The 12,001-nt window shown below is 41.4% G+C and overlaps 1 protein-coding gene across 6 annotated transcripts in view; it reads left to right on the top strand.

Annotated features, from left to right (window-relative positions):
• The window catches only part of CNOT10 (CCR4-NOT transcription complex subunit 10), a 281,547-nt gene that overhangs the window by 191,319 nt on the left and 78,227 nt on the right, over positions 1–12,001 (top strand). The gene's annotated exons all lie outside the window — the stretch shown is intronic.

Here is a 12,001-nt window from a genome sequence, read left to right as displayed (position 1 = left end):
TCGCCTACTGACGCACTTTCCACTCTAGCCAACAACTGATTTTCCCTTACGATCCTCCTCCAAATAGTTTTGTTTAAATTGATGTAACTGCTATACAGCATTTCTGTGTCAGATGTTCAGAAAATAAACCAGTAAAAGAAAAATTAAAACACCACTGTTGTTGCTACACAGAAGGGAAGTGCCTGACTTGAAGCTAATTTAATTTCGAATATCCTTGTCCTTGTCTTTAATAAAATCTTACTCTTCTCTATGGGGACTGGCATGACAAAGGTTGTCACGTAGTTGTGGAGTTGTAATGGCAGCTGCATTGCGTTGTTTGTCTTCAAGTGGAAAGCAGGTGTGTCTGACATGACATAAAAAGAAAGAAATTGTCAGCTGTGTGTTTGGTCCTTTGTACCTGGGACACCTGTTGGTTCTAAGAATCTCGCCTGACAGCATTAAAGATTGAAGATGTGATACACCTTTCAACCAACATGACATTTCCGCTGCTCTATGTGCATTTCTTCTAATGAACTATGCCTTGGGAGATGCACCAAGATTCTCTCTCTGCTTTTCTAAGTACCTGTTAGAAGAAGGCGCCTAGGGCAGTAATCTAGGAACGGAATGCTTCCAAGTTTACTGTCCTTGATGAGGTCAAAGCACCTCTGTGACGCAGAACTACTACTGGCATGCTGTGGAGGTTCCAGTATTTCACTTTTAAACACCTTAAGTTGTACGCCTTGCTTTCTTTTTTGCTTCTCAGTAGCCCATACATCCGAATAAGATTTCATTTGAAAGTAGGTTCCTCGGAATGTTGTGCATTTAATGCTGGTGTACAGATTGGTGTCCTTTAATATGCCAGAGTTTTGCATCTGATGACAGCACTGCATTGAAAGCCATGTATTGAAAAGTTTTTAAACGTGAACTTGGAAATATTCATGCCTCCTGCCCGATGACTTCGCAATTAGTGAATTAAGAGAAAACTCATATTATGTCATGTAATATTATGTGCGGCGTAGATTCTTATCATGTATCCATAGAGCAACATGACAGTCTATTAAGTGAACCACAGAAAATATATTTGCCTAGGATCACACAATTTGGTCAAGCTGCAAATCCGAGTTTGATCCCAGGTTCTCTGTGTTCGCATTGTGCAGTTCAGCCACTAACCAGATAGATAGCTCTTTCTCTCCCCTGTTTTACGTCAAAGGTTAATACTTGGTTTTTAATTCTTAGTGCATGAGGATAGATTGCAGATGGTAGAAAGAAACCACATGAAAGTGCAGCTCATTTTGGTATTGAGGATCTAAGAGGACTTCGAGCATATCCAAGCGTCTGGCCCAAGCCTTCAGTGACTCGCTCATTTTTGGTGGAAGGTGGTAACAGAACAAGCTATCATAAAATCTAGTGTTTTTTGCACACCAGCAAACCTGTACCTCGTGGTTCACAAAGTCCTGAGTTAAGGCAGTACTCAATTCACATTTGTGCATCTTTTTTGGTCGCTTATGTTTGTGCACCAGGCTTCTGCTGTGGATACAGATGATAGGCACACAAATGATGCTGAAGCATTGAGGTTACTTAACTTTACCTTAAGTATTCGTTGTTCTTCCATGCCAAAGTTTATATTGATGTCTGAATGTTTCTGTGTGCAAGAAGCAGGAAAATGACATATTTGTTTTTGTTGGTGACATGAGCATGGAATGTGGGAGTGCTCCAGCACTGAACATCCTTGCACTGTTCCTGCATGTAAAGGTCTGCCCCATCTGCCTCTGTATTTGAAGTGCCTGTAGGTGTGTTATTAAAACACAGGTGAGTGAATGACACAGTAGGGGGTTATTTTCCAGAGACAAAGGAATAATTTGTATTTATTCATGTCAGTGAGGCTGTTTTAAAACTTGGGCCTCATTTGCCTCCGGTATATGATGCAGTTGACTTTTTGAATTCTGTATATTTCAGGCTTTTGTTTTGCTTTGTGGGACGTTGTATTGAAAGACATTGTTTAATCCATTCTTGTGTCTTTTGGTGTTAGGGTCCTGCCTTACAGAGTGGGTGGCTCAGTGAATAGTGTGAAGTGACCATAGGAAGGTTTTATTAATAGAACTAGAAATCTCTGTGTATGTGCCCCAGTGCCATCCTAGGTGGCAGTATCATAAATGACCTAGACAGGGTTAGAACAGCAGGTATCTTTTTTTGTTGTTGTAATCTTGCCATACCTTAGAGCTTGCGTTGGAAGTGCCTGGTTGCGCATATACAGGATGCATTGAAAGTTCTCCTCTGCTTCAGACATCCAATGCCTCAAACTCTGCTTGCACACCATCCAGACCTGGATGCCCAGTGTCTACCTGAAGATGAACACAATCAAGACGGAATTCCTGTTTTTGCCAAAAACAACAATTAAGCTATAGTTCAAACCTGGCTCAGTGAAATGAACATTGTCGACTTTGAAAACCTAACGTTCACCGTATGCCAAAGCACCAACTTCACACTCCAGGAAGACATTGCTAAAAAAAGAAAAGCTAAGAAAGGCTGGTACCAGCTTTCTCTTCATAGCATTTCTTCCAGAAAGTGACTTCAGAGCTGCTGATCAAGCCTTTTGTTCTCTCACATCTGGATGGTGGTAATGCCGATATCTATGGACTCTCATTTGCCACAATGGCAAGCATTGGGGAATCCTGCATGCTCCTCCAGAGCCTGAAGAAATATGATCACATCACCCCTATCCTGAGTGAGTTTTTGTGACTCCCTTCCCGACCCACATCATCTTCAAAACCAGCTAGATCATTTACAAAAGTATCCGGACAAGAACCCATGCTTATCTTGCAGATAAGCTCACAATCTCTAGTGGATTTTGGCATACCTCCAGCTAGGACACTATCAGACTGCAGACCAAGAGGTGTAAAAAATTAAAAAAGGGAAAACCAACACGGAGGACTTTTTCATCTGTGCAACCAGCAGCTGGAACAATCTTCATATCCACCAGGACCACCCCAGTGCTGCTCCAATTTGGGGAAGAGTTGAAGACTCACCTCTTAAAAAAAACTCTAAATCACAATGCATAAACCATCCTCAACCCAGCTCTATGTCTTCTTACATCTTGACTTTGTTTTTCTTTGACCTTATCTAGTGCTCCGCAGCGTTTGGCTAGGTTTGAACTAAAGAAATACCATAAACATGCATTTACAAACATGCAAGTGTGTTGCTGGATAAGTTGATAAGTGTGTCCCTGCAATCAGCTTTATGAGAAGATAGGGTGAGAGTGCGTTTTGGAGAGCGTCCGGAGAGCTGGTTGCTTCTTCAGCATCTTTAGACTAGTTCTTCCTTTGACCTCCCCATGTTCTGAGATGGGACCCTAGGATAATCTCAGACCTGAGCAAGGGTACACTGGTGCTTTGGCCTGGACCTACAGCTGTTATTCAGTTTCAGTGGCCTTAATCTGAGTGTGACTCAATACACCTCAGTTGATAATGGAGTCTAGGTGGGCAGTCGTGGGGTTGGCCATTTCGGGCCACCAACCCTGGGGGTTGATTGGTGAAAACGTTCATGCACCTCCCTTGTTGTAGGTGGATCCCACCACTTGGGATGGTGGGCGATGAATGGTGTGTGTATTTATGTTGTCAACATGCATAAATGTGGAGAAAGTTGAGACTAGTTAATCTGTGTTTTCCTATATATCCTTATCTTGACAATTCAGTGGCATGTGATGTTCTGCACTGGATAGTGTTGCAAGGCGATATTCTGCACTCAATATTGTGGTACAACTCTTCAGGGGCGGGTGGTGGGAGATTCAGCTAGGTCATCAGGTGATGAACTGTGTAGGAAGTAGCTAAGGGCCATGAGTAAGTACCTCTGGAGGATTGTGTTTATGGTTCTGCAACCTCATGTCCAATGTATGCCTCACCTTGAGCCTCAGAACCTTCCTGGAATTGTTATTGTGCAGTATTTATGCAAAATAAGATAAGCAATACCAAGCATGCTATCTGTTTTGCACCTCAGGATCTCTTAACCATTGAATATAAACATGCACCAGCTTTTAACCTGTACTTCGGGGAAGAGCAGTTGGAGAAATAAGCACACGCGGCCCTTTCCCATGCAAGGGTCTAAAGTAAATGTCCTACTAACCCATAGTACAACTGTTAAGGCTCTTTTCTAACAAAAATTGTTCATCTTGTGAAAGAAATCTGAAAGTTGGTACAGACATTTACCTTTGTAATAGTAATCATAAAAGAGCAAGACCCCATTCGATCTTGCATATAACAGTCTAATCGAAATCAAAGATGGCCAACAAATATCAAAAAATCATTTTAAATCTTCAGCTTTGTGTCAATTTTGGCACAAAAGTTTTTATACACATCAGTGCATGTCCTCGTCCACCACAGAGCAGTGGAACTGGGTAAGCCAGGTGACATTTGTCTGGTCTGAATGTCACTGAGGCAGGAATCTTTAGTTTGAGAGAGCTCCTCGGTAGAGGAAATGTGGAATTCTAACATACAGCAATATATATATGTGTATAAAGTGTAGTTTCCAATCATATGCTTTTTAAATGTAACAGGACATATCCAGCATATTTCTTTTACATGAAATGTTGTCGGTGGTACTTCTACTGTTGTTCTAAAAGAGAATCTTACCATGAAAGCCAGAACAACACAACATGGGAGGAAGATGCTTCTCACTACAACAAATCTTCAAAGTTATATTTTCACTCAGAATAACAGGCATTTAAAAAATGTAATTGCCTAATGCAATGGAAAGAGGAACTCCGATATTGGCAATACAGTACTGTTCTAAGTGACTGGTATTGTTGTAAGATTTATATTAGAAGAATATGCTTATTTCTACATGCCTTCTCCTTTTGTTCTTGGAGTTGGTGCAGTACTCAAAACAATTAGACCAGTGGTGTAACACTTGCGGCTAACATAATCACAAATATGTGGTCTGGGGCCGGTGAATGAAGCACCTTGACCTCCATGTTGTTAGCAGTGTAAGTGAGATCCAGTTAAATATGACAGAGAGATTGATAAATGGTGGAATTGCACTTTGCGTTAAGCTTTAAATAACAACAACCATTCAAGTAATGGGAAACAGTGATTAAGATGAATTCTGGTAATTTGAGACTGGACATGAGGCAGCTATACGCTTTACTCAGCTCTGCAGAACTCCTGAATAGGACCTAGTTGAATTCACAGATAACATCAGAAAGGGCAGTAAAAGTACAAGCTGTCTAATTTTGTGCTGAGTCAACCTTAACATAACTAGTGGCGGATGCAAACATGCACAGGAACTGCTAGAGGGAACAGTTCACAGACTAACTTTGTTTAGTAGAGTCCTCTTAGATGCAGCACAATTCTACCTGATTCTTCGTAATGAGTTAACAAGATTGATACCATGGTGACAGTAAATCATATATCAACAATTGCTGTATAGTAAGGTTTAACGTTGAAAAGGAAACCTGCATTAGCCTATGCATTGTCCTGGCTATTTGGAAGGTCCACCTTTCTAAGATACTGGGATATATCAAAGAAAAATGATCAGTGGGGACTTTCTGAATGTATCTAAAATAGGTGGGAATATTTGGCTATCTGTGCATAAGGTATTTTAAACTAGGCAGATAATAAAAAACGATGACCGCAGACTCCATTTGTATGCTGAAATGATGCAGGTGAAGTGAGAAAAACAACAAAGTAAGCCTTGATTACTCATCTCTGCTACCCTGTGAAAGGCAAGTGCTCAGAGGGAGTAATTTAATCACTTAGTTGGAGTACACCAGAATTGATGCAGTTGGATACGAGTTGTAGATGTATTCTCCACACTAGATATTGCATACTAGCCACTAAGTATCCCCAAAGGAATGGAGAAAAAAGGGTTTCCGAGAAAAGAGGGTGGCGGCCTCGCTGTGGATAGGTGGTAGCAATGTGTGCACTTAACCTGGAAGCAGAACAGCTAGAGGAACATGCAAGCCATCACTCAAATGAACCCCATACCATAGGCTGCTGATGGCAGTGGAGCTTGGCTGCTCACATCCCTCTGCATAGTGATGCTCCATAGTGGTCAGCATGAGCTATGCAGCTCAACGTGGCTTTTCTCTTACCCACAAAGGAGGAATTCGCAGTGCTGCACATCTGAACTGCCACAGTTGTGCTCCGGCAGACCATACAGTGATGCAAGACTGCGCTGAAAGAGACACGGGTAGCAAGGGTTGGCTTCTGATCCTGTGGATGGAATGAGCATATGACAGGAAAGCAGCTAGAACATGTACCTGCTCTGATGTACATGTGTGACTTTTGTCAGCTATAGTTACAAGAGGGCCTAGAGTCCTGCATTTGAGATAGTGTCCCACACAGTACATGGTCTACATACATGCAAAGGCCTCTCATTTTAAATGAAAGAGGGCTGGAAGAGGAAAGAGGGAGCACTGCTAAGTTCTCAGGCCACCACCCTTTGTTGTGACTTTTCCTCTACATTCCCACAGCAGGTATGTATCCTGTGCCACTTCCACTTCTTCAGTGCTGGGGCTCAGGACAGATCTCAGTATGCTGCTGCTTCCAAGCCTCTTCCTGAGTTTACCTGTAAGTAACTCTCCTGCCACTCTGCTCGGTCTCCAGCCTCGTCTCTGGCTGCCTCGTGAAATTACTGCAGTGAATCCAGTCATTCCTGCAGCGAGCTGTTACGATGTGAAAAATCGCTCCATGCTCTAGGGAGTCTGAATGATAAGGCTTCGCCTAACCCTTATTACAAAATGTCCCCCATTACATTTCCCTTCCAGTATAGTCACCATTTCCCAGTCTCCTCGCCAATTTATGTAGTAGAGTCCCAAAAAACAGGACTTGATTGGGTTAAACAGTAGGCACCCATAACCAACCCTCTTCTTTGTGGTATTGCAGCTCTGCAATGACTTACAATGTAAAGTTGCTACACTAAAGGGTTCTACCTAATGCCATGTCTGGGAAGGGTTTAGCAACTAAGACACTTGCTAATGTACTCGACCCCTTTAGTGAAAAAACAGTTTTCCTGTTAGGAGATTACCTATTTAAGTTTAATGGGATACTAAGACCCTCAAGCTTCGTAGAGAGTCTTCAAAATCAGTGTTTCTGCATATTCATGACAAACTCTTCTGCTGCCTCAGCAGAAAAACAGTCACTCATAATGCTTTTGGCCACACTGAGCTTATTGAGATTTCCCAATACATAGAAATATGCTGTAATTGAATACCCCATCCAGTGGCTGACAGCTGTGTAGTCTCATACATGATCACCTTGAGGATGCAGTACAAGTCCTCATCTGACATCTGAGGGAGTGTCCAAGGCTCAGGAACACATAGCACTTAAAGCCATAGCACCCTACCAGCAATTAATTCAATTTCCTGGAAAAGAATATTCAGAAATCCAGACAGGGCCAACTTTTAGCAGTGTAATCTTAGGCACCTGCATAGATAAAATGAATGGTGGGCAAGTTCAACTGGTTGAGGTCAAAATATTGTTCATTGAGTGTCGTGGTTTGACACCTAAATGAACTATAGGGTCTCCCTTGATCGACCCATTGGCAGTATCCTGATCAAAGGAGTAGTTGTCAGCAGGCTGCACACCTGCAGTAGTAGGACTCCTTTCCAAGTGCTTGAAACAGTTCTTAACCTTGTCACTCGCACCCTGTACAGCCCTCCGGTACTGCTATCCTGTCCATGCATCACTTAGCCTGACACAGTTTCCTACAGTCCCTATCTGGTGAGAGTTTTTATTGTGTCACTGAAATCAGTCAAGGGGCAAAGTTAACTTTACCCTGCTGAGACCATCCCCCTTTTTGCCTCCAATTACAAATCCAGTATTGCCTCACCACCACTCAGGCCTCTTGCACTGTTTGTGCCTTCTGATACCATTTCTTATTGGTGCACTCTTCCCTTCAATTGAAGAAATCTCACTCTGAAAACTTCCTAATTAAATCAACCCCTCTTTGAATTGGAGTCCCCTCTTTTCTCCACATCCCAAGGAATACTTTTCATGTAGAGACAGTAATGTGTAATACTTTGTGTAATGCTCGCCTGCTGACGCACTGTCCACTCTAGCCAACAACTGATTTTCCCTTATGATCCTCCTCCAGATAGCTTTGTTTAAATTGATGTAACTGCTATACAGCATTTCTGTGTCAGGTTTTCAGAAAATAAAAAGGTACACGAAAATATAAAATACCACTGTTGTTGCTACACAGAAAGAAAGTGGCTGACTTGCAGCTAATTTAATTTCGAATATCCTTCTCCTTGTCTAATAAAATCTTACTCTTCTCTATGGGGACTGGCATGACAAAGGTTGTCAGGTAGTTTGTGGAGTTGTAATGGCAGTTGCAGTGTGTTGTTTGTCTTCCAGTGGAAAAAGGTGTGTCTGACATGACATAAAAAGAAAGAAATTGCCAGCTGTGTGTTTGGTCCTTTGTACATGGGACACCTGTTGGTTCCAAGAATCTTGCTTAACAGCATTAAAGATTGAAGAAGTGATACACTTCTCAACCAACATGACATTTCCGCTGCTCTACGTGCATTCTTCTTCTCATGAACTATGCCTTGGGAGATTCTCTCTCCGCTTTTCTAAGTACCTGTTAGAAGAAGGTGCCTAGGGCAATAGTCTAGGAACGGAATGCTTCCAAGTTTACCGTCCTTGATGAGGTTAAAGCACCTCTGTGACACAGAGGAACTTGTGGCATGCTGTGGAAGTTCCAGTATTTTACTTTTAAACTCCTTAAGTTGTATGCCTTGCTTTCTTTTTTGCTTCTCAGTAGCCCATAGATCCGAATAAGATTTAATTTGAAAGTAGACTCCTTGGAATGTTGTGCATTTAATGCTGGTGTGCAGATTGGTATCCTTAAATATGCCAAAGAGTTTCACCTAAATGCATCAGATTACAGTAGTGCATTGAAAGCCATGTATTGAAAAGTTTTTAAACATGAACTTGGAAATATTCATGCCCTCCCGCCCTGATGACTTCGCAATTAGTGAATTAAGAGAAAACTCATGTTATGTCATGTGATATTATGTGTGGCTTTGATTCTTATTATATAGCCATAGAGCAACATGACAGTCTATTAAGTGAACCACAGAAAATATATTTGCCTAGGATCACACAAAGTGGTCAGGCTGCAAAGCAGAGATTGATCCCAGGTTCTCTGTGTTCACATTGTGCAATTTAGCCACTAACCAGATAGATATCTCTGTCTTTCCCGTGTTTTACGTCAAAGTTAATACTTGTTTTTTTAATTCTTGGTGCATGAGGGTAGAGTGCGGATGGTAGAAAGAAACCCCATGAAAGTGCAGCTCATTTTGGGATTGAGGATCTAAGAGTACAACGAGCAGATCCAGGCGTCTGGCCCAAGCCTTCAGTGACTCGCCCATTTTTGGTGGAAGGTGGTATCAGAACAAGCTATCATAAAATCTAGTTTTTTTGGCACACCAGCAAACCTGTGCCATTACTTTTATATGAAATGTTGCAAGTCCTTCTTCTATTGTTGTTCTAAAAGAGAATCTTACCTTGAAAGCCAGAACAACACAACAGGGGAGGAAGATACTTCTGACTACAGCAAATGTTTGAAGTTATATTTTCACCAAGAAGTCTTTGTTTTTTTGAACAACACTTGCCTGGAAACTAGGCGAGACTGGCCTCTTTAAAAAATACTAGCTAGTGTCTCCAGCTTAATGTAACTCCCTTATGAGGTAGCTTTGAAGAGCCCGTGAAGCAGAAAATGCCCTTTAATGAAGAATATTTTATTCTTATATTATATTTTAAGGTAGGTTGGGCTTTCGTGGTGGTTTTAAATTCACTTCTGTTCCTTTAAGCAGCATGAGTGATTTATTTGAGTAAATTTACTGGCAGAAATTACATCATCTTTAGTGTTACTATATTAAGAATATTGTATTAAGATTGTCTTAGTTTACCTCTTGCTCTAGGCAAGACTGCTGGTTCAAGGATGACATTACTTATGTTTGTAGGTGACTATGCCCATCCTACAACAAGTCGCAACTCTCGACCCAGCCCTCCCGGCTCAATAGAAGCACCTCACCAAAAACCCAAACAGTAAAAGGTGATTTGTGGCAGCCTTTGCGCATGAACTCAAGAGTGCGACATCTCAGGGAGTGTCGTGGTTAAATGGAGATTACCCCTTTCTCACATTAACAACATGTCTCAATCAAACACAGGCAATGAAGAAGATGCAGTAAGGTTTCAAAAGGTTTCATTTAACGAAACTGCAATCTGCGATAAGTTCCATGGGCTTCAGTGATTAGGATAATGAATAATGCAAGAAACAGAATGGTAAAGACAAGAGTCATTAATACAAAGACCCCCACCATCTTGCAATGATATGAAATGACAAAGTATGAGATATGTCCTAATATGATGTACCTAATCTCTAACCTAAAAGAGCTAGGTGTAATACACCTAATCTGCCAGTGCCATGTCCATGAGAAGAGCCCTCCAACCCTCATTACCTTGGAATGAGGTCTCTAGCTCAGACTCCGTAGGGACACGAAGACTGGGTCAGCGTCAAGGCGACGTGCAGCAGCGATGGCATCTGGTCGGGATCCCTCTGACTATCTGGCTAAGTGAGGTGCATTTATACTGATCTGCTCGGACCCCTGACCTAGGTCTGCTCCCAAACAATAGATAACAAGACATGCATGGAACGGTCATTTATAAAAACAATTCCCTCAAAGGCGTGAAGAGGTGAAGTACCTAATGTGAACACCTACAGTTTGTTTATCTTTGTTGCTTGATATTGACGCCTTAGCGCGGTGGCACTGATAATGTGAAACTAAAACATAGGCCTAACTAGGAACAAGGTAGCCATCTTCACCAAGAAATTAGGTGAGCATGCTTTGCTTGGATGACTGGATTAGACAAATCACTAAATTGTGCTATACACTTATGCTGGGTTTGAGAGCATTGTTGTGAAAGTTGGCTAGCTTAAGATGGGTGCAACAAAACTTTTGCCTTCCACATAAAGTACAGATCAGGTAGCCTGCCTCCTTCCATGAACAGGTCATATTTTAATTGCAGGTGGCTGGAAATTATGTGTTGACTGTTAGTTGCAGCATGGTTTCCGTGTACCTGCAGGTCATGGACTGGAAAGACCGCCCTGAAAGGATAACTTACTCCAGATAGACCATGTTGCATCTCCAATGAGCACACATTACCTTTATAGAGGTCTGTACAATTGGGTGTGGGAGACAACTACTTTCACAGATTCTAAGAACTCGTAGATCAAATTCTGAAGCAAGGAGAAATTCTTATTAAAACAGAAAATCCTTAGGCTAGTTAAGAGACAACAAAACAATGATCCACTTTAACAGGATGTCAAAATTAGATCAGGTGTACCAGAGCATTATTCACCACAAGCATGAGAACTTAGAAAGTAGACCTCAGAGTTAGAGCAAACCATTGACTCATTCAGCTATTCTTTGAAGGCACCATTGCAAAGGACATTATTCTTTATCAGTATTGCCTTAGGAGCATATTTGATAGAAGCAAAGAAAGGAAGCTTGCTGCTCAGAAACAGTACCCGTACTCTACCATGCAACATTTTAGCTCTCACAAAAGAGATGGGGAATAAAAGGTGTTTTGTGAATCGCACTTCAGTAAGATTTCGTAGGATAGTTGGCTTCTTTATGGTTTGACCTTCCTGTTGCCCCTCATCGTTTTAAATACTCCAGTCCTATCTGCAGAGTTTTTACAGTTAGATTATTTTTGCTTATATTTAATATGGTTTAAAGCTTCTCTTTGTGTTTCTCAATCACTAAAATATGGTTGTCTGTATTTTCTTAAACTGCTCCGTACTTTTGGCTTGCTGTTTTATGTCTAGTTTGTGTGCAGTTTCTTCTATAGTGCTCTACCTGAATTTGTCCTAAATGTTTGTTATGAGACAGCTTATTTATGATTGGTTGGTGCTTTAATTATAGCTTTGAGAAAGTAAAATGTTTAGTTTATTTAGAAAAAATTAGTATGCTTTTTCAGCAGTTGCTCTTTATTCACAACTGTCTTATATTTCTCCC

Source organism: Pleurodeles waltl, chromosome 10 (assembly GCF_031143425.1).
Source record: "Pleurodeles waltl isolate 20211129_DDA chromosome 10, aPleWal1.hap1.20221129, whole genome shotgun sequence".
Lineage (NCBI taxonomy): Eukaryota > Metazoa > Chordata > Amphibia > Caudata > Salamandridae > Pleurodeles > Pleurodeles waltl.
Note: the sequence above shows the minus strand (reverse complement) of the source record. Positions and strands in the feature narration are given on the sequence as shown.